At 36.5% G+C, this 23,923-nt stretch overlaps 1 pseudogene; it reads left to right on the top strand.

Moving 5' to 3' along the window:
- The first annotated feature begins 16,486 nt into the window (after window positions 1-16,486).
- Window positions 16,487-17,143, top strand: LOC129039417 (large ribosomal subunit protein uL16-like; annotated as a pseudogene).
- The last annotated feature ends 6,780 nt before the right edge of the window (window positions 17,144-23,923 follow it).

Here is a 23,923-nt window from a genome sequence, read left to right as displayed (position 1 = left end):
TTCTTTCATATTGGATTACTGGAAAAATGTATTTTAGTAGAAATACTTGTCCATAGAACACAGCTTTGCAGCATATTCATCCCAAAGAGCTGAACTTGCCTGCACACAGCAACAAACAAATTACTTTACTAATACACATGCACTGACAATAGTTATGAACTCCGGTTACTAACACAGGCAATATCACAAAGACGGATAATGTGGCTTTCCCAAGGATAAATATGAAATCGGTGGGGCATGTGCTAGGGCCGTAGTTTGAGAAAAGTCTACTTGTGTGTTCTAAATAGACTTTCCCAGGGAGTAAATGGAAGCTTGGAATTAGAAACTCGGTTTCCTCCTTCACCATGTGTTGACCTCTGGATATAGAACCAAAGGAAGCTACATAGTGATTTGAATAGCAAGTGCCCTATACAGTGTTCTATATTTAGAAATCACACTGAATATATTGGCAGAATTATAATGGCCTGATGTACTTTGTGGCATTACTTTGCTAAGAGGAGTCTAATGATTGTTTTGTTGACATATATCAGATATTTCAACTGACATATGTCAAATGTTAATCACAAAAACATGAAACAATTTCATTTTATTCACTTAATCATTTTGATTGTCATTTTCTCAACATCATCAATTAGCATGCATGTTGTTTGCTGCAATTCATTTGTAAGATGAATTCAAGAGATTCCAAAGTATTGAACAAATTTTGCTCAAAATCAGTGAAAAAACCATCTTTTATTAAAATTCAAAACAATGAAAATTCATAAAGCTGTATTGGTAAAGGAAAATTTTGCTTCGGCATGTTCATCATTAGATGATAGCAGGTGTTATGAAGGACAGAGCTATTTCTTAATGTTAATGTCCCATGTGGGTGCACAGGCAACAATTATGGTCTGCTGGGGACTGGGCTGCAGACTTCTCTGCTATGCATCACAAGTCACAATAACAGCTACAGTGAACTAGAGTAATAAATCTTTCCTGAAACAACAATTTGGTATTTACTTAAGTTTGTGATGACTGCATGCTCTATTTTGAAGCATAGAATAACTGAGAATTGTTTTATGAAATCTTATGTGACATCCACAATTCTAGAAATCCTCTCCAACCTATACAAACAAGAAGAAAATCTCACCAAATCTAATACTTTTATATATCTCTTTGCTATAAGAGAAAGGAAGAGAATGGTTTTTATCATTTTGGGTCTTCATTCTGGCTAAATTCTAATGTAGAAGACTATACAGTGAAATATTTTCTCAATGTTTTATACATTTTTGGCTCTATTCCCATTGTAAAAAAATTGTCCTGGCATGTTTGGATGGGTTTTTGGATTTTCACACTTGTAGCAATGGAAGACTTGGTACGATTTTATTCACCTTTTTAGCTGAATACCTATCAGAACACTGGCCCATAGTAGGTTTTCAATACTAGTTATTAAGAGGACAGCAAAGATGAATGAAGCACACTCTCTTTGTTCTCATGGAACTCATTAGACCTTCATGGAGACACCTGTGTGAGATAACTTTTTACTACACTTAAAAAGAGCTTTATCATGTTTAAAGCACCATTTATTTCTGAATCTCTCTGTATCCTTCTTTCCATGACAGATGAAGAAAATCATCAGGAAAAGAATCCCCCTGTCCCTCCAGCTGTGACATCTCCATCACTGATTTTTCTGCTGTAATTACTAATAGCAGAAACAAATTACTGATGATTGTAACTATGATAAAAATGTTGGATATAGCTCATACAGAATCACAAAAGCAGAACGGAGTTCTGGCCTGTGCTCTTTTTCCATGCCAAATATGGTTCTGATTACTAAGTTACTTAGTAAAGGCATTCTAATTTAAATTCTTCAAACAATGATTCATCCTAGGGGATAAGAAAGATTACTGGCTTTGGGAAGTAGAATTCCTTGACCTTTGGTTATTTCTTGTTTGCTGGCTCTATTTTTTTTTCCCTTCTTCTCACATGGAGGTGCTCCCGGGCCTTCTATCTTTGGTCCTGTTCTCATTCTTTATGTTTTGCTCCAGCAATATTTATTCCTTCGCTTTCTACTATTACCTGTAAATCAATGGAACCTATATTTGTACAAACCCACTATTTCTAGTCATGATCTTCCCAGCAGTGTCAGGCCCACCTTTCTGCCATCTAACTCCCAACTGAAATTCCAAGGTGAATGTATACACACCTGTGTAATCACTAACCCAATTCTCATCTCGAATGCTTTCATCACCCTAAAATGTTCTCTCATAGCTCTTTCCAATTAATCCACCTTAATCACCATCCCCAAAGAACTGATTATCTGATTTTTACCACTATATATTAGTTTTACCCAAACCAGAACTTCTTATAAATGGAACTATACAGAATGTACTCTTTTGCATCTGACTTTTTTCTCAACATGATATTTTTGAGATTCACCCATGTTTTTGCGTGTATCAGTGGTTTGTTCCTTTATATATTGTTGAGGAATTCCATATGAATATATAATAGTTTGCATACTCTTGTTGATAGACATTTGGGTTTTCCCCAGAATATGACTATTATAAATAAAGCTGCTATGAACGTCCAGGCATAAGTCTTTTTGTGAACATAGGTTTCCATTTCTTTTAGATAAATGGCCATGAGTGGAACTCAAGATCATATAGTACCTACATGTTTGACTTTCTAAAGCACTGCCAAACTGTGTGGCAAAGTTGGTGTATCATTTTATAAATCCACCAGCAATAGAAAAGAATACCAGTTCCTTCAAATTCCTGCCAATATCTGATATCGTTAGTTCTTTTACTCATTCTGGTAGATGAATAGCAGTATCTAATTCCGCTTTTAACTTGCATTTTAAAAACTACTGTGTATTGAGCTCCTTTTCTTGTTTTCTTAGTCATTTTAAAATTATACTTTACAAAAGGCCCATCAAATCTTCTGTCCATTTTCAAAGTTAATATGTTTTTCTTACTGGATTGTAAGAATTATTTATATATTTTAAATGCAAGTCTTTTGCTGGATATATATGTATTTGGAAATATTTTCACCCAGTTTGTGGCTTGCCTTTCATTTTCTTAAAAGTGTCTTTCAAAGTGTCTTCAAACTTCAGATTCTGGGTTGAAAATTATTTGACTTAAGAATGTTGAATATTGGTCCCCAATCTCTTCCAGCTTGTAGAGTTTCTGGTGAGAGGTCCGCTGTTAGCCTGATGGGCTTCCCTTTGTAGGTGACCTGGCTTTTCTCTCTGGCTGTCCTTAACAGGTTTTCCTTCATTTCTACCTTGGAGAATCTGACGATTATGTGTCTTGGGGTTGATCTCCTCGTGGAGTATCTTAATAGTGTTCTCTGTATTTCCTGAATTTGCATGTTGGCCTGCCTTGCTAGGTTGGGGAAGTTCTCCTGGATAATATCCTGAAATGTATTTTCCAGCTTGTTTCCATTCTCCCTGTCTCCTTCTAGCACTCCAATCAATCGTAGGTTCAGTCTTTTTATTAAGTCCCATATTTCTTGGAGGCTTTGTTCATTCCTTTTCATTCTTTTTTTCTCTGTTCTTGTCTGCATGTCTTATTTCAGTAAGGTGGTTTTCAAACTCTGATATCCCTTCTTCCACTTGGTCGATTTGGCTTCACGAAGTTCTCATGCTGTGTTTTTCAGCTCCGTCAGATCGTTTGTATTCCTCTCTAAACTGGTTATTCTAGTTAGCAATTCATCTAACCTTTTATCAATGTTCTTAGCTTCTTTGCATTGAGTTAGCACATGCTCCTTTAGCTCATCATAGCTTTTTATTACCCATCTTCTGAAGCCTGCTTCTGTCAACTCATCTAATTCTCCGTTCTGTTCTGTGCCCTTGATGAAGAGACATGGTGATCATATGGAGGAGAACAGGCACTCTGGCCTTTTAGGTTTTCAGCATTTTTTCATTGATTCTCTCTTGTCTTCATGAGTTTGTCTAGTTTTGGTCTTTGAAGCTGCTGACCCTTGGATGGGGTTTTTGTGGGGGCTTTTGTTGTTGTTGATGCTGTTGCTGATGTTTTCTGCTTGTCTGTTTTTCTTTCAATAGGTCCCTCTTCTGTAGGGCTGCTGCAGTTTGCTGGGGGTTCACTTCAGGTCTTATTCATCTGATTTGCTCCCGTGCCTGGAGATGTCACTCAAGGAGGCTAGAGAACAGCAAAGATGGGTACCTGCTACTTCTTCTGGGACCTCAGACCTCAAGGGGCACCAACCTAATGCCAGTAGGATTGCTTCTGTAGAGAGTGTCTGACTATCCCTGTTGGGGGTCTCACTCAGTTGGGTGGCATGAAGAGCAGGACCCATTTAAGGAAGCACTTTGTCCCTTGGTGAAGAGAGTGTGTTTTGCTCAGAGGAAAACCACTCCTCTGGGCTGCCTGGATTTCTCAGAAATACCAGGAGGAGAGGCTAAGTCTGCTGGTCTGCAGAGACTGTGGCCACCCCTCCCCAATGGGCTCAGGCCCAGGGAGATCCGAATTCTGTCTCTGAGCCTCTGGCTGGAGTTATTGGAGATCCTTCAGGGAAGCCCCACCCACTGAGGAAGGATGGGTCAGGGTTAGACCTGAAGAGGCACTCTGGCTGCAGACTGCCACAGCCAGTGCATTGAGCTGTGGGGAAAAGTCTTGGGACCAAGCAGTCCAGCCTCCCTGGCTCCAGCATTGGAAAAGTGCAGCCTAGGGTTACAGAAATGGGTGCCACCCTTCCCCTGCCCGGGAAGCTTAGTGTGTCAGGCAGTTGCTAGTCCCAGTGCTGGCTGCTGTCCCTCCCCCAAGGAGCTCAAAAGGCTTAGACAGCAGACAGGGGCAGCAGGTGCTAGTCACCCCTCCCCCTGGGGAGTTTGGTAGGCTTAAGCAGATTCCAGCTGAGAGTCAGTAAGAATCTGGACATTCTGGGATTGGGATTCCAGGCCCTGTTGGTGTGGGTTTATGAGTGGGATCTTCTGATCCATGGGTTGCACAGTTCCGTAAAGCACGGTTTCCCTGGCTGGGTAGTGTGCTCAGTCACTGCCTCCCTTGGCTGTCGGGAGGGGGTTCCCCTTCCCTGTGTCGCTCTCAGGTGGGTAGTGTGCTAAGTCACTGCCTCCCTTGGCTGTCAGGAGGGGGTTCCCCTTCCCTGTGTCGCTCTCAGGTGGGTTGCCACACCACACTGTTCTTCCTTCTCTCTGTGGGTCATACCAGCCTTATAGTCAATTTTGATGAGAGAACCTGGATACCCTGGTTGCTGGTGAAGGCTTCACATGCTTATTATGGTTTTTTTCGGTGGAAGCCCCAAAACGGTGCTGCTTCTAGTCAGCAGCCTTGGCCCTGGCCCCCACAACCCATGGCATGCATCTTTTTATTTGTATTTTAATCATGGGTTTATTTAGGGGTTTTTTTAGGTGTTAAATTTTATCAAAAGTTTTTTGAGGGCTATTGAAGTAATTTTCTTCTCTTAAAAACACAGTGCAAATGTGTTTTATTAGTACAATTTCCAATTTTGAACTATAGTATACATTCTTGGGATGAAACCCATTAGGTCATAATGAGCTGTTCTTTTATGTATTTCATTTGATAATAGCATGCATCATATTTCATTTTAATCAACCATGATGTTTATTTTTAGTCAGAATTATAAATTCACATATTTCAGAGCAAATTAGGTAACAAATTTGTGAAAAGGCTAAGTATTATGTAAACAAGAGCAGTCAAGGCTGTAAAGAACTGAAGAGTATTTTTCTTGCCTAAAGACATTATTTCTTTTTATTTGTTTATCTGCTTGTGTCCTCTTAAAGTTACACCAAATTAGCTGAGATACGAATTCACCAGGTATTCCAGGCTTTTTATTCCTGGTATATAATTTTTCAACACTTATTCAGTGAAAAGCCAGGCCACAGCAAATCTAAGGGGGAAAAAAGATCTTGCTTTTTTAAAAAATTATTTTTTAAGTTTTGTGATGAGGACAAGCAATAAAAGCCCTCTGTTGAGGATTCCCCACACCTGTTAAAATATTTTAGATCTCTAAGTGGTTCTACAGTAAGGAAATCTGTTCATGCCAGTATTTCCCAGGCATCTTTGACCACAGCAATAACTTACATACAAATCAAGTATGTATTTAGATAGATAGTGCCCTGCTACGATTGTTCCATCCCTTCATTAGATGTTTTCTTAGTGTTATTTAGTACTCAACAAACAAAAGAAAATATTCCTTGTTTTACTTGAAATTATAAAAGTGTAAATAGCATTATAAACATACACAATAGTTGAAATGCTTAAAAGGTTGGAAATAGTCTCAACAGAATTTGTCTGGGCTCAACATTTGATGGGATAGTACAGAGCAGAAAATGTGAACTGTGGTCCTTTTAAAATGTTGTCAAGAGGGAAGACAAATAAATAAAATAAAAAATGAAAAAGAAAGCTTGTACCAAGAAATACAAAGGACCATAAGAGACTGCTATGTACAATTATATGCCAACAAACTGGATAACCCAGAAGAAAAGGATAAATTCTTAGATAAATATGCCCTACCTAGCATTATGAAGACATAGGAAAATCTGAAGAGACCAATGACAAGTAAGGAGACTGAATTAGTAATATTAATAAACGTCTCACATTAAAGAAAAGCCTAGGATGTGATGGCTTCATTGCTGACTTCTACCAAACATATAAAGAATAACTAATATCAATCTTCCTCAATCACTTTCATAAAAGATCAAAGAGGAGAGAATATTTTCAAACTTGTTTTTTTATGAGACCAGCATTGCCCCCATACCAAAGCCAGGCAAGGACATTACAAGAAAAGAAAATTACAGGCCCATATCCTTATTCAATATAGATGCAAAAATTCTCAACAAAATACTAGCAAACTAAATTCAATGCATTAACAGGATCATCCACCATGATCAAGTGGGGTTTATTCCTGGGATGCAAGGACAGTTCCTTGTATTTCTAGTAGTTTTTCATCTATATTTCAGTGTGATGCTAAACGACACATAAATCTTCAGTGTTATTGTAATGTTTGCAAAGTCATCTCAGAATTATAAAATAGCTTTATGCTAGTTAATACTTTATTATAGTATATATTATATATTATTATATATTATAAATTATTTTACCAGTATTATTTCTTATTTTGTGTGTAGGTTTGCTAGGCATTTCTCTGCTTATTCTTTTATTGTCCACATATTTAAATAATTTTCTGTGTGATATGATTATTACATATAACATACAATAGAGTTTTCATTTTTAAACTCAACTGAGTTTTTTTCCAGTGGCCATTTTCCTTTTATATTTATTGCTGTAACAGATATACTTGGCATATTATCATTCTATTTCAAACATTTTGCTAAATGCTTCCTTGATTTCTTTTTGTCTTAATTTATTTTTTAAAAATTGGATTCATTTTCTTGATCTCTGAAATTAGACCCCTCAGTCCCTGCAGTAATCTCGAAGGTACATAATCTGTTTAAATTCTACTTGTATTTACTTTTATTCCTTTAAAATAATTACTTAAATACATAAACTACATTTCTCACCATAACATAATAGCAAGCTACATTTCTCCTGCCTACCACTCGACCAATATTCTGACATTAACTGGTTGTAATTTTATCCCCATTATATTAATAGTGATTATCATTTGATATCATGAGGCTTTTCACAACAAAATTTAGCATTTGTATTCAATATAATAACCATAATAATTTCATTTATTTATATCTATCATTCAAACGGAGTCAGTGCTCACTGCCAGTTCTTTTGTGTCATAGTTTTATTATTCATGAGTTTATATTTTAAATTCATATTGAATATGAATGATTGATGTACCTTACTGAGGTTTTGCTTATTTGGAAAAATGTATTTCTTTTTCTTCACATGTGAATCATAATTAGGTTTGTGTGTCAGACATTGTTGGCTATCTAACCATTATCTATTTTATCTTCTAACTTGCCACCAAAATTTTTGTTTTGTTTGGGATGGCGATGTACCCAGCTAAGTATTTTTTTTTCAACCTTCTGAGATAATAAGATATTTGTAGTATGATAAAAGAGTACACATGCGGGTTGATTGGCCCTCTCAACCTTCTCTTGAATATGTACACCACAAACATATTCAGTGTTCTTGGGCCATGAATCTTAGAAGGTTAAAGACAATAGCTAACAGGCTAGGAATGTTGGAGAAGAAAACATAGTACCTGGCCACTGAGCAGTTGGACCAAGCATCATCACTTGTCAGCTTCTAAAATGCTTGTTATTTGAGATGAGTGGTGTTCAAGCCACATCAGTTTGGGTTTTCAATTACCTTGAGCTGAACTGATATAGTTTGACATTGAATATAGCCAGTTTTAACCTTGTCTTCTATTAAAGCAAAACTAGTGTAAATGGAACCTCTAAAGAACAATAGTTATCCTCGTAGTCTTCAATCCAATTTCAAACTTCTAGAGATATTTTCATTATGTTGATGATGTAACCCAATCTTGAGTATTATTCTGGGTTACTGATCCTTGCTTGAACATGTGACCAGTCCTAAAAGCTACTGGTCTAGAACCGTGGGGTTGAATACAAGTAGCTACTAGCCTCATATGTCCAATTAAATTTATGTTTATTAACATTGAATACATTTTTTTAAAAATTAGTTCCTCTGTTGCACTAGCCACATTTCAGTTACCACATGTGGTTAGAAGATGCCATATTAGAAGGGCAGATATAAACATTTTACCATCACACAAAGTTTTATTGGGCAGCACTGTCTTTGCTACACAAAATGTGCTCTCAAGACCAGAAGCTTCAGCATCACCTGGGGCTTGCTAGAAATGTAGAATCTCGGGTCCTACTACAGACATACTAAGTAAAAATTTGAACTTTGATAAGATTTCCAGGTAACTCATATAAACCCTAATGTTTGATGTGCACTACCCTATATGATCTGGTCCTGCATGTATATTGGCCCCAATATTTAATAATAAGCTAACATTTATTGATATGTAGCAAGTTACTAAGAACTATTCTAAGAACTCTACAAACTCTGAGTCAGTCCTCACAAAATGTAAAAGGGACATTATCTCCCTTTTACAATTAAACAAAAAGGCACAGAAAAGACATAAATTTACTAAAATCACTCTGTGAATACATCAGGGAGCCAAAAATAACACTCAGTCATTTTGACTAGACAACTCATAGTGCTGGCTCCCCAGAACTCTCTGTTATAATTGTTCTCTTTAAACACTAGGTTTTAGGCTCTCTGAGGGAAGGACCATGTCTTATTTTTTAATTAATTTTAATTTAATTTTTTTTTTAGACCAAGGCTTGCTCTGTCACCTAGGATAGAGTGCAGTGGAATGATCACAACTCACTGCAGCTTCGATTTTCTGGGTTCAAGCCATCCTCTCAGTCAGCCTCCGAAGTATCTGGGACTACAGATGGACACTATCATTTCCAGCAACATTGATTGGTTAATTGACTGATTGATTGTAGAGACAGGTCTGACTATGCTGTTCAGGCTGGTTTTGAACTCCTGGACTCAAGTGATTCTCCCATTTTGGTCTCCCAAAGCACTGGGATTACAAGCATGAGCCACCACACCCAACCATGTCTTATTTATTTTTTGAGTTCAGAGCATAGTATAATACTTGGCATACAAGAGATTCTCAATTTCTATTTACAGAATAAAGCATCATGAATGAATGGAGGGATCAAGGCTCATTTTGTCTGATGTCAAGTGGAGCTCCTGGTAACTCTGTCACAAAGCCTATTCTTTTTAGTTGAAATGAAGAAGACTTTGTTTAGCTTTGGTAAAAACAGAAATTTGAAACTATTCCACACAATTATCACTCTTAAGCAAATAACAGATCCGGCAAAGAGCACTGTGTGGAGTACTATGAAAAGTGAGTGGATAGAGTACCCTTAGTGATAAGCATCCACTAAAGCAGTTATAAATGGTTTGGAGCATAAAAATATGTTAATGACCAAATCAGAATAATGACAGCTGTTGTAATAAACAGACCCAAATTCCCAGATGTATACTGCTTTAAACATAATAAATGTTTATTTCTTAATAATGGAACATTCAGAACAGCTGTACCTAACCGGCAGCTAGCTCCTCTCCCAATGGTGTTCTTTCCTTGCCTTTTGTGACTCTGCCATGTTTACCACACAGTTTACAAGTTCTCTATGCTTATTTTGTTTTGTTTTGTTTTTAAGACGGAGTCTCACCATGCTAACCGGGCTGGTCTTGAACTCTTGGCCTCAAGTGATCTTCCTGCCTTGGCCTCTTAAAGTGCTGGGATTACAGGCATGAGTTTATGCTTATGTGTAAAAATTCAGAAGAAATGGTTAAAACAAAAGTGTAGAGAAAGGAAACCTTCTTTCTTTCTTTCGTTTTTTTTTTTTGTTGTTGTTGGTGTTATTGTTGTGTGTGTGGAGACAGAGTCTTGCTCTGTTGCCCACGCTGGAGTGCAGTGGTGGCATCTTGGCTCACTGCAACCTCCACCTCCTGGGTTAAAGCAATTATCCTGCCTCAGCCTCCGGAGTATCTGGGACTGCAGGTGCATGCCACCACGCCCAGCTAATTTCTTTTGTATTTTAGTAGAGACTGGGTTTCACTGTGTTCCCCAGGCTGGTCTCAAACTCCTGAGCTCAGACAATTCACCCGCCTTGGCCTCCAAAGTGCTAGGATTACAGGCATGAGCCACTGAACCTGGCTGCAAACTTTTTTAACCCTCTTGAGTTTAATCCTCTTGGCTTCACCTACATGCAAGTTGAGGAAAGTGCTATGAAATTTAATCCCTGGCTGAGCAGCCTTTCCAAATCACACTTTTGTATTACGGTAGAGCCAACACAAATACTTTGATGGACAAGTATTCCCCTTTCTGTATATGCTGAGAGCAAAAAAACCACATGATTTATTTTAGTTTAGATCTTCCTAACTGCAGAGCACGAAGCAAGGACTTGGATGTAGATAGTTTAATGGAAAGTGATTCCAGCAACCAAGGTGAGTGAGTAGAGTCAGACAAGAAAGGAAAGAAGGAAAGCTATGGAGCTGGTTACTGTGGTACATAATGAGGCAATCTCATTTATGACTCTGACAAAATGTGTAGAATGCATGTATATTGTTCCTCTAAAGTACAGAAGACAAGAATACTTAGCCCATTGACTCCCATACCCCATGAGCATTACCCCTTCAGATATTAACTTCCCTGTAGTCCCAGGCTATGCTGCAGGTTGTGTTAAGCAGTCTTGCCAAGATTTGGAGAAAATTCGGAAGCAGAAAAGATCGGAGTGTGTTCAGAGCTGTCTACTTTTGGAGGCTGGAATAGGTAGGGAAACACGATGCAAAACCCTGCATAACAAAAGAAAAAGTATACACAAAACGCCATACAAGGAAAGACTAGTAAACTAAAATTAGGAGAGAAGGACACGGAAGAATAAAAGATTGTCTTGAAAGAGTCAAAACCTTTATAAAACAATGTCTTTCTAGCATAAGACACATGATGGACAGATAGAAAGGAAAGTAACATTTGTCAAATACTAACTATATTGAATTTTTACATACATCACACCATTTAATTCACCCAATAATTGTGAAACATAGGTATTGTTCTAACTCTACAAGGGAGGCATCATGGCTTGGAAAAAATGAGTTAATTGTTAAAGCTTATGTAATTGGCAAGTGCTGGGTTCCTAATTCAATGTCAGTATGGCTCCATGTCAATGATCCTTCCACTGAAACAGCAGAGGATAAAGAAAGGGGACTAACAATCTAGACAGTAAGATTAAGAAAATGACCAAGGCCACTGCTCCTCATACTGTAATATGCATATTAATCACCTGTAGCATTTTATTAAAATGCAGGTCTGATTGAGTAGGTCTGAGGTAAAGCTTGAGATTCTGCATTTTTTCATGGGCTTCCAGGTGATGCTGATGGTGCTGGTTTGTGGACTACACTTTAGTTGCTAAGGTCTGAACATTTCTACTGAAGTCTTGAGAAAAGAGAATTGTTAAAATAATATTTTCAACACCCATTCATGACTTTTATAATAAAAAAGAAAAAAACTCTCATTAAACTAGGAACGGAGGGGAACTTCCTTAAATTCATACAGAGTATCTACAAAAAATATACAGCTAACATCATACTTAATGGTAAGAAACTTGGATCTTTCCCACAAGATCAGGAAAAAGGCAAGGATGTTTCCTCTCATTACTCCTTTCAACACTGTACTAAAAGTGATAGTTAATGAAATAGAAAAGGAAAGAAAATAAAAGGTATACAGATTGGGGAAAAAAATAAAACTGTCTTTGTTCACACATGATATTATTGTCTATGTAGAAAATCTAAAAGAATTGACCAGAAAAACTCCTGGAAATAACAAACAGTTAAAATAGGTTGTAGGATACAAGGTTAATAAACAAAAGTCAATCACTTTTATGTATACCGGCAATGAACAAGTGGGATTTTAAATTCAAAATACAATATTATTTACATTAGTATGCACAGAAGTAAAATACTTAGGTATAAATCTTACAAAATACATACAAGATCTACATGCAGAAAACTGAACTAAATGAATGGAGAGATAGTCCATGTTCATGGGTATGAAGACTCAGTATTGTCAAAATGTCAGTTCTTCCCAACTTGATTTATAGATTCAATGCAATCTCGATCAAAATCCCAGCAGTTATTTTGGGGATATTGACAAACTGGTTCTAAAATTTATATGGAGAGGCAAAAGACCCAGATTAGCTAACACACTATTGAAGGAGAAGAACAAACCTAGTGAATTGGCACTACCCAACTTCAAAACTTATTATGAAGTTCTAGTGATAATGACAGTGTGATATTGGCTAAAGAATAGACGAATAGACAAATAGACCAATGGAGCAAAGTAGAAAACACAGAAATAGACCCATATAAACACAATCAACTGATCTTTGCCAATGACATAGCAAAGATAGTTTGTTTTTTTTTTCAACAAATGGTGCTGGGACAACTGGACAATCATATTTAAAAGTAAATTTAGACACAGACTTTCCACCTTTTACAAAAACTAACTTAAAATGGATCACAGACCTAAACATAAAAATGTAAACCTATAAAACCCCTAGATGATAATATAGGAGAAAATATAGATAACTTTGGGTATGAAGATGACTTTTTAGATACAACACCAAACGCATGATCCATGAAAAAAGTTAAACTTTAGTAAAATTAAAAATTTATGTTCTATGAAATATACACTGTCAAGAGAATGAAAAAACAAGCTATAGACTGGGAGAAAATATTTTCAGAAGCTATATCTGATAAAGGACTGTTATCCAAAATATCCAAGAACACTTAAACTCAACAATAAGAAAACAAAGAACCTACTTAAGAAATGGGCAAAAGTTTTATAATTGGGTTTTACATTTAAGTCTTTAATTCATCTTGAGTTAATTTTTGTATAAGGTATAAGAAAGGGGTCCAGTTTCAGTTTTCTGCATATAGCTAGCCAGTTTTCCCAGCACCATTTATTGAATATAAAATCCTTTCTCCATTGATTGTTTTTGTGAGATTTGTTCAAGATCAGTTCATTGTAGATGTGTGAGGATATTTCTGAGGTCTCTGTTCTGTTCCACTGGTCTAGAAGAAAACCTAGGCAATACCATTCAGGATGTAGGCATGGGCAGAGACTTCATAATGAAAATGCCAAAAGCAATTGCAACAAAAGCCAAATTGACAAATGGGATCTAATTAAACTAAAGAGCTTCTATACAGCCAAAGAAACTGTCATCAGAGTGAACAGGCAACCTACAGAATGGGAGAAAATTTTTGCAGTCTGCCCATCTGACAGAGGTGTAATATCCAGAATCTACAAGGAACTTAAATTTACAAGAAAAAAATAAACAACCCCATAAAAAAGCAGGCAAAGTATATGAACAGACACTTCTCAAAAGAAGACATTTATGCAGCCAACAAACACATGAAAAAAAGCTCAACACCACTGATCATCAGAGAAATGCAAATCAAAACCACAATGAGACACCATCTCATGCCAGTCAGAATAGCAATTATTAAAAAGTCAGGAAACAATAGATGCTGGCAAGGCTGTGGAGAATAGGAATGCTTTTTACACTGCTGGTGGGAATGTAAATTAGTTCAACCATTGTGGAAGACAGTGTGGTGATTCCTCGAGGATCTAGAACCAGAAATACCATTTGACCCAGCAATCTCATCACTGGGCATATACCCAAAGGAATATAAATCATTCTACTATAAAGTCACATGCACACGTATGTTTATTGCAGCACTATTTACAATAGCAAAGACATGGAACCAACCCCAATGCCCATCAATTATAGACTGGATAAAGAAAATGTGGTACATGTACCCCATGGAATACTATGCAGCCATAAAAAGGAATGAGATCATGTTCTTTGCAGGGACATAGAAGGAGCTGGAAGCCATCATCCTCAGGAAACTAACACAGGAACAGAAAACCAAACACTGCATATTCTCACTCATAAGTGGGAGTTGAACAATGAGAACACATGGACACAAGGAAGGGAATGACACATACTGGGGCCTGTTGGGGGCTGGAGGGAAATGGGAGGAACTTAGATAATGGGTCAATAGGTGCAGCAAACCACCATGGTACACATATACCTACGTACCAAAACTGCACGTTCTGCACATATGTGCAGAACTATATATATATATACATATATATATATATATATACATATATATATATATAGAGAGAGAGAGAGAGAGAGAGACAGAAAAAAACAAACAAACAGAAAAGGGCACAAGATCTGAACAGACACCCACCTCACCAAAGAAAATATACAGATGGCAAATAAGCACATTAAAAGATGCTCTACATCATATGTCATCAGAAAACTGCAAATTAAATAACCAATGAGATATCTATTAGAAAGACCAAAATCCAGAAAACTGACACCACCAATGCTGGTGACGATGTGGAGCAGCAAGAACTCTCATTTACTGCTGGTGAGTATGCAAATGGTACAGCCACTTTGGAAGACAGTTTGGCAGCTTCTTACAAAACTAAATATACTCTTAACCATATGACCCCGCAATCATGCTCCTTGCCAATTATTATTAAGAAATTATGCAATAATTTCTCAATACTTAGAAATATTTACTCAAAAGAGTTGAAAACATATGTCCACACAAAAACCTACACATGAACGTTTCTAACAGCTTTTTTCATAGTTGCTAAAACATGGAAGCAATCAAGATATCTTTCAGTAGATTAAAGGATAAGTAAAGTGTGGCCCATAAAGACAATGGAATGTGATTCAACACTGAAAGAAAATGAGTTATCAAGCCATGAAAAGACATGAAAGAAATGAATGCATATTGCTAAGTAAAAGAAGCCAATAGGAAAGGGCTACATACTCTATGATTCCAACTATGTGACATTTTGGAAAAGGCAAGACTATAAAGATAGTAAAAAGATTAGTGGTTGCCAGTGGCTAGGCGGGTGGAAGGAATGAATAGGTGGAACACAGAACATTTTTAGGGCAGTGAAATTACTCTGTATAATATTATAATGGTGAATTCCTGTCCTTATACATTTTCCTAAACCCATAGAATGTACAACACTAAAGTTAACCCTAATTAATATAAATTATGATTTGGTAACAAAGATGTGTCAGTGTAGGTTCATCAGTTGTAATAAATGTGCCACTCTGATGGGGGATGTTGATGCTGTAATGGAAAAGACTGCTTATATGTCAAGGCAGGGGTTATACAGAAAATTTCTTTACCTTCTGCTCAATTTTGCTGTAAACCTAAAACTACTTTAAAGATAAAATCAATTTTTTAAAAAGCAGGCTGGGTAAGGTGGCTCACGTCTGCAATCCCAGCACTTTGGGAAGCCAGGCAAAAGGAATGCATGAGTCCACCTGTTGCAGTCCTAGTTACTCAGGAGGCTGGGGCAGGAGGATTTCTTAAACCCAGGAGTTTGAGGTTACAGCGAGCTATGATCGCACCACTGCACTCCAGCCTGGGCAACAGAACAAAATCCTCTCTCTAAAAATAATAATGAAAACTAATAATTTTTAAAAGGAGATATTCTTGCTTAAATAATGGACTTCAAATAATTTGTTTATGTTTACATTATTTAGAGGATGCTACTTCAAGCTTTATCCATAGAGTAATTAGGATTTTCTCAAAAATCTGTATTTTCTAATTATTGTAGTTAATAAAAAATAGAGAAATACTGGCATCATGAGAAATATACAAATCTATGATACCAGCCAACCACCTATTAACCAAGGTTATTCTATTCTTAACTGAATCAACCTATACCTCTGCTATTTGGCAGATTGGTAGAAAGAGATGATACCCAAAAAGGCTTATTTTATATACTATGTAAATTCAAGTGTATAAAATATATTGATGCCACAAATAAAATTAAAAAGTGTACATTAAATAAGACTTCCTCACTTTTCATTTAGCATGCCACTTAAAATTCTGGTATCTCCATGGAACACCCCACTAGGTATTACTGATATTGTAAAAACAAAACATACCCAAAGTCTGGCTTCTGCAGAGGTGTCCCTGATGCCAAGATTCACATTTTGACCTGGGACAGAAGAAAGCAAAAATGGATGAGTTTACACTCTGAGGCCACATGGCGTCAGATGAATATGAGCAGTTCTTCTCTGAAGCCCTGGAGGATGCCCACATTTGGGCCAACAGATACATGATAAAAACTTGCAGCAAAATTTGCTTTCATATCCAAGTGTGGTTCCACCCCTTCCAAGTCATCCATAACAGCAAGATGTTGTCCTGTGCTAGAGGTGACAGGCTCCAGATGGGTAGGGAAGATGCCTTTGGAAAGCCACAGGGCACTGTGGCCAGGGTTCACATGAGCCAATTCACATGTCCATTCACACCAAACTGCAGAACAAGGAGCATGTGACTGAAGCCTCATGCAGCGCCAAGTTCAAGTTACCTCACCAGCAGATGATTCACATCTCAAAGAAGTGGGGCTTTACCAAGTTTAAGTTAGATTAATTTGAAGGCATGGTGGCTGAGAAGCAGCTCATCCCAGATGGCTGTAGGGTCAAATGTAATTGTGGGTTTTGCCATTAAAAGTAATTTCTTTTGCACCACCCTAATACATCCTCAACTGTGGCCTCCTGGACCAGTGGCAGATGCTACATTCATGAGACTTTCCACTGTGCCCCCTCCTCTTTCTGCCTACCAATAAATCCTACTTCCTATAAATAAATAGTAAGTAAGACTTAAATTTAAGCAAATATGGATCTACCATTTAATAGCCTCGTGAAGCTGGGCTTGTGATTTCCTTAAATCTAAAAGTCTCCAGACTTTTAGATAAGGGTGAACTAACACCTATCCCATAAATGTCCTATGTTAGTGTTTTATGTTAGAGTGCCTGGGATAAAAGAAAAGCCAAAACCCTATTATACATGTTAATACTGAGCCCAAAAGTAAATCAACAGCAGAAACAGAATCAAGCAAAGCAGCTGGGATAGATAACTGTAAGAATTTCAGAAAGAGTAAGCAGGAACTTTACTCTTAAGCCTTGGCTGGAAAAAGAAGTATTCCCATTACTATTACAGAGTTGGCTTTATACAATGAGTAGCATATTAGTAAGAAAAATGCCTATGGGTGTTAGGAATGTTTATAAGTCTATTAATTTCAGAACTAACACTTTCTGAATTCTTCAAGGTGAAATCAGTTTTTATTCTTCCTGGCATTGATCCGTCTCCACAACTCGCTCTAAAAAAAAATCAATGGCAGTTTCTCGCTGGGCTCTGCTTGGAAGGAACTGGAAGCAAGTCAAACAGCTTTGGAGTTTATTTTTGTTAAAGGGTGGGCACAATAGAGGATGTCCTCAACATCTGCAGCATCTGTGATGAATTATTCATTCCTGATTATTCTGAGCAGACAGACTTGTTTGCAGCAATGTGTCACACATATTACAAAAGTTAGAATGCAAATGAAAGAGGGTCAATCTTATTTTTAGAACCATAAAAATTTCTTAATGTTTAGAAATATTATCTTTGATGTTAATGATAAGAAATCTTTTAAATCAATTTTTGGTTTCTAATAATACCTTACTCTTATGTTTATATTTTATTTATCAACCTTTTAGTGGTTAGATCATATAACAATCTTATTTTTATGGGTATTCTGAAGGATAAATCTTAAATATGACATCTCATTATTAATTTAACTTGAATGGACTTAACTGTTTTCAGTAATGGGTTGAATATAGCAGTATAATCAAAAGTCATTTTTAAATTAGTTTGAATACATGTGAATCACAATTGAGAAACTTGGTAAAAAGAAAATTCCATTTTTTCTTAAGAATAAAATATTAATTTAGTCTTACTGTATGCTGTTTTGTTTTGCAGTTTATTATAAATAAAACAATATTTAAGAGCTATCTTTTCATTTAACTAAAATGTATGTAATTGCTGATAAATGTAGTACTCAAATATTCCTTATTTATAGTATAGGTAGCTGCTATTGAAGCCATATGTATCATTTGCTAAAAAAAATAACACTCCATATTTTATCTACACCAGACCCTCACCAAACTCTTCAATATCTCCACCATTGTCATCAGCAATCAAGAGTGAGCATACTTGTTTGGTCATGGCTTTGCTACCTTGATAATATTTATAAGATTTTATTGTCAGCCTGCTTCAGTGAACTGATGAATACCTGTTATAGTATTTCTATGGAAAAACATTGTCTCTGCACCTACAATAAATAAACCTCAAAGAACTTGTTAGTTGAAATGTTGGTTGGTATTGTCAAAGTTATCATTTCTAAATTGGTTTTCTATTATATTCCTTTTCAATACTCACTTTTATATGCCCGATTTACAGTTTTCATTATTCATAAAGAATTTGGAAAATTCTGATAGTTAACATGGAGAAAACTTAAAAATGATATAACACACCACTTTGGAGAACTCTATACTTATTTTGCCATATTTCCTTCTAAGAATATTCCTGTCTATATTCGTGTCTTTCATATGTACAGTTTTTTTAAGGAGCCACTGAACCATATTATTTTTGAGCTGAATTTTTTACTATAATATCTTAAGTATCTTTGCATTTTATTAAATATTATACCACAACAAAATTTTAATGACTACCTGGTATGAATTGTATGAATGTACCATGGTTTCTTCTTTATTTTCTAATTTGTCCTGTATTAGAAATTTAGGCTGCTTTCCAATATTTAGCTTTAGAAGCAATTTTGTGATGAACACCATTGTAGCTATACTATGTCCATATTTCTGAGTCTTTGGGATAAATTCTCAGAATAGCAATTCCTGGGTCAACATATAAAAACCTCTTGGCCGGCCATGGTGGCTCATGTCTGTAATCCCAGCACATAGGGAGGCCGAGACAGGAGGATCACTTGAGCCTAGGAATTCAGGACCAGCCTGGGAAACATGAAGAGACTCCATCTCTAAAAAAAAAAGTGTTAAAAACTAGCCAAGTGTGGTGGTACACACCTGTGGTGGAAGGCTGAGGTGGGAGGATCACTTGACCCTAGGAGGCAGAGGCTGTAGTGAGCCATGATTGCACCACTACACTCCAGCCTGGATGAACAAGAGTGAGACCTTGTTTCAAATAAATAAATAAATAAGATTTTCAATAGGTACTGACACATTGTCTTTCAGAAATATATTAGGTTTGTGCAAAAGTAATAGTGGTTACTTTCAATGGCAAAAAATTGTGATTACTTTTGCACCAACCGAATAGTATCAATTTATACTTCCACCAAGTATGTTTAAGGGTCCTCTTTTACTTGACGCCTCATCAAAACCTATGGTCCACTATATTCTTCAGAGTATATACTAGAAAATCAAGAGGGAAGCATATAATCAGGGATGGGGGAATAGTGAGAGTAGAAATTGGAAGAAAAGGAGGCCATTACCTCCAAATGTTGGATAAATCACAACTCTGAGATCACTGGAATGAAGAAAGGGTTTGTTTGGAAGACTTTAGGTCCAATGTGATTTTACTATATGAGTCCCTAAAAGTCTCCTTCATGACTTCCCACGAAATTTCCCATCATTGGTTTTCTCAGGAAATTTCTGCTATACAAGTTTGAAATGTCAGGGCTAATTTGTTCTCTCAAGAGCTTGATTATAAAAGCATTTTAAAATCATGAAAATCTATGCAAACATAGAAAACATCGATAGAAAAATGCTATGGGTGTTAGGAATGTTTATAAGTCTATTAATTTCAGAACTAACACTTTCTGAACTCTTCATAAAGTTAGAAATTATGATAATTCATACTAATCTTCCAACAAGCTGATAATCCCAAAATATTGTTAGAAATATTAATTATTCATAATGTATCTCCCATTTAGTGTCTTGGGATTATATCTTCTCTTACCTAACCACCACAGAACAGAGCACACACTTAGCCTATTATTATAGATTGCAAAATAATTTATAGAATAGAGATTAGATGATCTATAAAAATATAGTCACTCATTGCTCAATTTACTGGGCACAGGTTCAAAGCATTATTCAATGTCTTTCATTCACACTGTGTTTCACTCTTCTGTATCCAGCTGGCTGCTTCTCAAGACTCACATTCACCAAGGTCATTAATATTTTGTGCTAGAATTGAAGTGTGTGTGTGCGTGCACATGTGCATGCGTGTATGTGTGTGGAGAGAGAGAGAGCACGTGCGCAGATATTTGAGTTCACTTTACATCAAGTGGAAACTGCTCTCCCAAAGCCCGTAAAGGCAAACCAGTCTCTATACTCTGCTTAGGGATTCCTCCAACTAAGTTTTTTTCCTCTCTTGGATACACTGCATTTCTTCTCTATCTTAAGCTACTTTTCAAGTTTTAATTATCACATCTGATTTTAGCTAATATGCTATTTAATTCTAAACTATTTATATGTCAATATTATAATTTTTCACTGTGGCCTACAACATCAATTATGAACTCATTTTCATAAGATCATTCAGCTTAATTTTCCTTAGGAGAAAACCTTTTGTCATTTAAATCCGTTAAATATATCTTCAGCCTCATTCCATTTGAGGTTGACTTGGAAATGGTTTCCTTAGATAGAATATCAAATTATAAAAATTGAATAACTATCTTTATAAACATATAAAGTTGGATCTTACACTACCACTTCAAAATAAGCTTGTTGAAATCACTCTACTATGAATTTTATAGCTCAAGTTCATTGGACTGCTTATTTTTTATCTAAATAAAATTATGTGCCATTTCTACAGGATGAATGACTCAGAAGACACATTGAAAAATTATGGCAATTAATGAGTGTCCATGTTTAAATTTATTTATTTATTTATTTATTTTTTTTTATTTATTTATTTTTTGAGATGGAATCTCACTCTGTTGACCAGGCTAGAGTGCAGTGGCGCCATCTTGGCTCACTGCAACCTCCACCTCCAGGGTTCAAATGATTCTCCTGCTTCAGCCTCTAAAGTAGTTGGGATTACAGGTGCCCACCACCACACCCAGCTAATTTTTGTATTTTTACATAGTAGAGATGGGGTTTCACCACCTTGGCCAGGCTGGTCTCGAACTCCTGACCTCGTGATCCACCTGCCTCATCCTCCCAAAGTGCTGGGATTACAAGCGTGAGCCACCGCACCCAGCCTAAAATTTGTTTTCTTTAATCTTTGAAATCCATATTCTAATAACTATAACTTGTCAGTGTTGGAGAAATAGATTTAACATTATAAAGTTCCTTTTTCTAGTGCTCACAGACTTTTATTTCCCTATTTCTTGTAAATAATTTTTAATGTGTAGCTTTTAGAATTTTTGAAATAAAAGCAGCTCGGTTAATGAAGATGTTAGAGCATTAAACTTCTTTCAGGAGGTCCAGAATTCTTATATGATCTTATTTGTATATCAATTTAATTCATTCTGCCTTTTGCAATTATTTGAACTATTAATTTGTTATTATTATTATTGAGAAAAAGTATCGCTCTATCACCCAGGCTGGAGTGCAGTGGCATGATCTCAGCTCACTGCAACCTCCGCCTCCTGGGTTGAAGCGATTCTTATGTCTCAGCCTCCCAAATAGCTGGGATTACAAGCATGCGCCACTATGCTCTACTAAGTTTTGGTATTTTTACTCTACTAAGTATTTTTAGTAGAGACAAGGTTTCACCATGTTGGCCATGCTGGTCTCGAACTCCTAACCTCAAGTGATTCACCCGCCTTGGCCTCCAAAGTGCTAGGATTACAGGCATGAGCCACCATGCCCGGCCTGATCTATTATTTTAAATATTCCTAAACAGTTGTCTCCCTTTACGGTTCCACTTTCCATGGTTTCAGTCACTCACTGTCAAAAAAAAAAAAATCAAATGGCAAATTACAGAAATAAACAAGTCACAAGTTTTAAATTGTGCTACTCTGAGTAGCATGATGAAATTTTGCCTATCCTGCACTCTCCTCCTCTGGACATGAATTATCTGTCCAGCAGATCCACATTGTAGACTTTCCCTTTCCATGAGTAACTTAGTGGCCCTCTCAGTCATTAGATCAACTATAATGATATTTCAGTGCTTGTGTTCAAATAACCCTTATTTTACTTAATAATGGCCCCAAAGCACAAGAGTAGTGATGCTAACATATTTTTGTGATTGTTCTATTTTACTACTAGTTATTGCTGCTAATCTTTTACTGTGCCTAATTTAGAAATTAAAATTTATCATAGGTATGTATGAGTAGGAAAAACACATAGTATATATACAGTTCAGTATTCTCAGTTTGCAGGTATCCACTGGGGCTCATGGAATGTATTCCCTGTGGATAAGGGGTAACTATTGTATTTCAGCTTGACAAAAAGAAGTCATGTTTTTAAATAAATGTTATCATTGTATATTTAGCCTGTATTAGAGCTATTAAGATTCATTGGTTTGCTGGGATGGAAAGTATAACAACAGCCCCCAGGGATATTCAAGTCTTATTCTGTATGTTAGGTTATTTGGCAAAGAAAAATTAAGGTTGTAGATAGATTGACGTTGCTAATCAGTTGATATCAAAGTAGCAGAATTATCCTGGTTTATCTAGGTGAGCTCAATATAATCACAGGAGTCCTTAAAAGTGGAAGAGGGAAGCAGAAGAGGAAGAATCAGAGGGTGGCAGCATGAGGACTCCACCAGTTGTTGCTGGAGGAAGGGGCCATACACCAAAGAAAGTGGGTGACCTCTAGAAGCTAGAAAAGACAAGGAAATGGACTTTCCTCTCAAGCCTCCAGAAAAATACATAGCCTTACTGGCCCCTTGATCATAGCCCATTGAGATCCATGCCAAATTTCTGATCTACAGAATTAGAAGATAATAAAATTGTGCTGTTTTAAACCATTAAATACTTGGTCATTTATTGCATCAGCAAAAGAAAACCAATATAGTTGGTAATTTGGCTGCCTAAGTAAACATTTAGATTAAAATTCTACATTATAATTTAAATAGGTTTAAATATACTCTTTGTTTTCCCAACTCTGATGTTTGATTCTCTACTTTTTCTCCATTTATATAGTTTTACTTTAAGTTCTAGTGTTTATTTTGTAAAAGGCCACAAGCTGTCTCCCTGTTTCTGCTTATCCCTATACCCAATCGTAGAAGTATTTCCCGAGTTGCAATTTTCATTTCATCACCCTATTGCTCACAACTTGGGAATGACTTCTAAACTTCTTTCTCAATATAATGATAATTCTTGATTATGGCTTCTTATTTCTCTACCAACAAACCCCACCTTCTTGGGCAAGTACATGTGCCTTCTCAGGGCTCCAACAGTACTTTGTCTATACTTGTATTCCCACCTTTCATTGCACTTTGGTTTACTTATATGCATCCATCTGCTCCCACCAGATTATCAGCTCTTTGGGATATTGGTATAGTGTATGGCACATGGAAGATGATCAATGTACAGTGAATACATGAGTAATTTCTACAAGA

This window comes from Pongo pygmaeus, chromosome 5 (genome assembly GCF_028885625.2).
Source record: "Pongo pygmaeus isolate AG05252 chromosome 5, NHGRI_mPonPyg2-v2.0_pri, whole genome shotgun sequence".
Lineage (NCBI taxonomy): Eukaryota > Metazoa > Chordata > Mammalia > Primates > Hominidae > Pongo > Pongo pygmaeus.
Note: the sequence above shows the minus strand (reverse complement) of the source record. Positions and strands in the feature narration are given on the sequence as shown.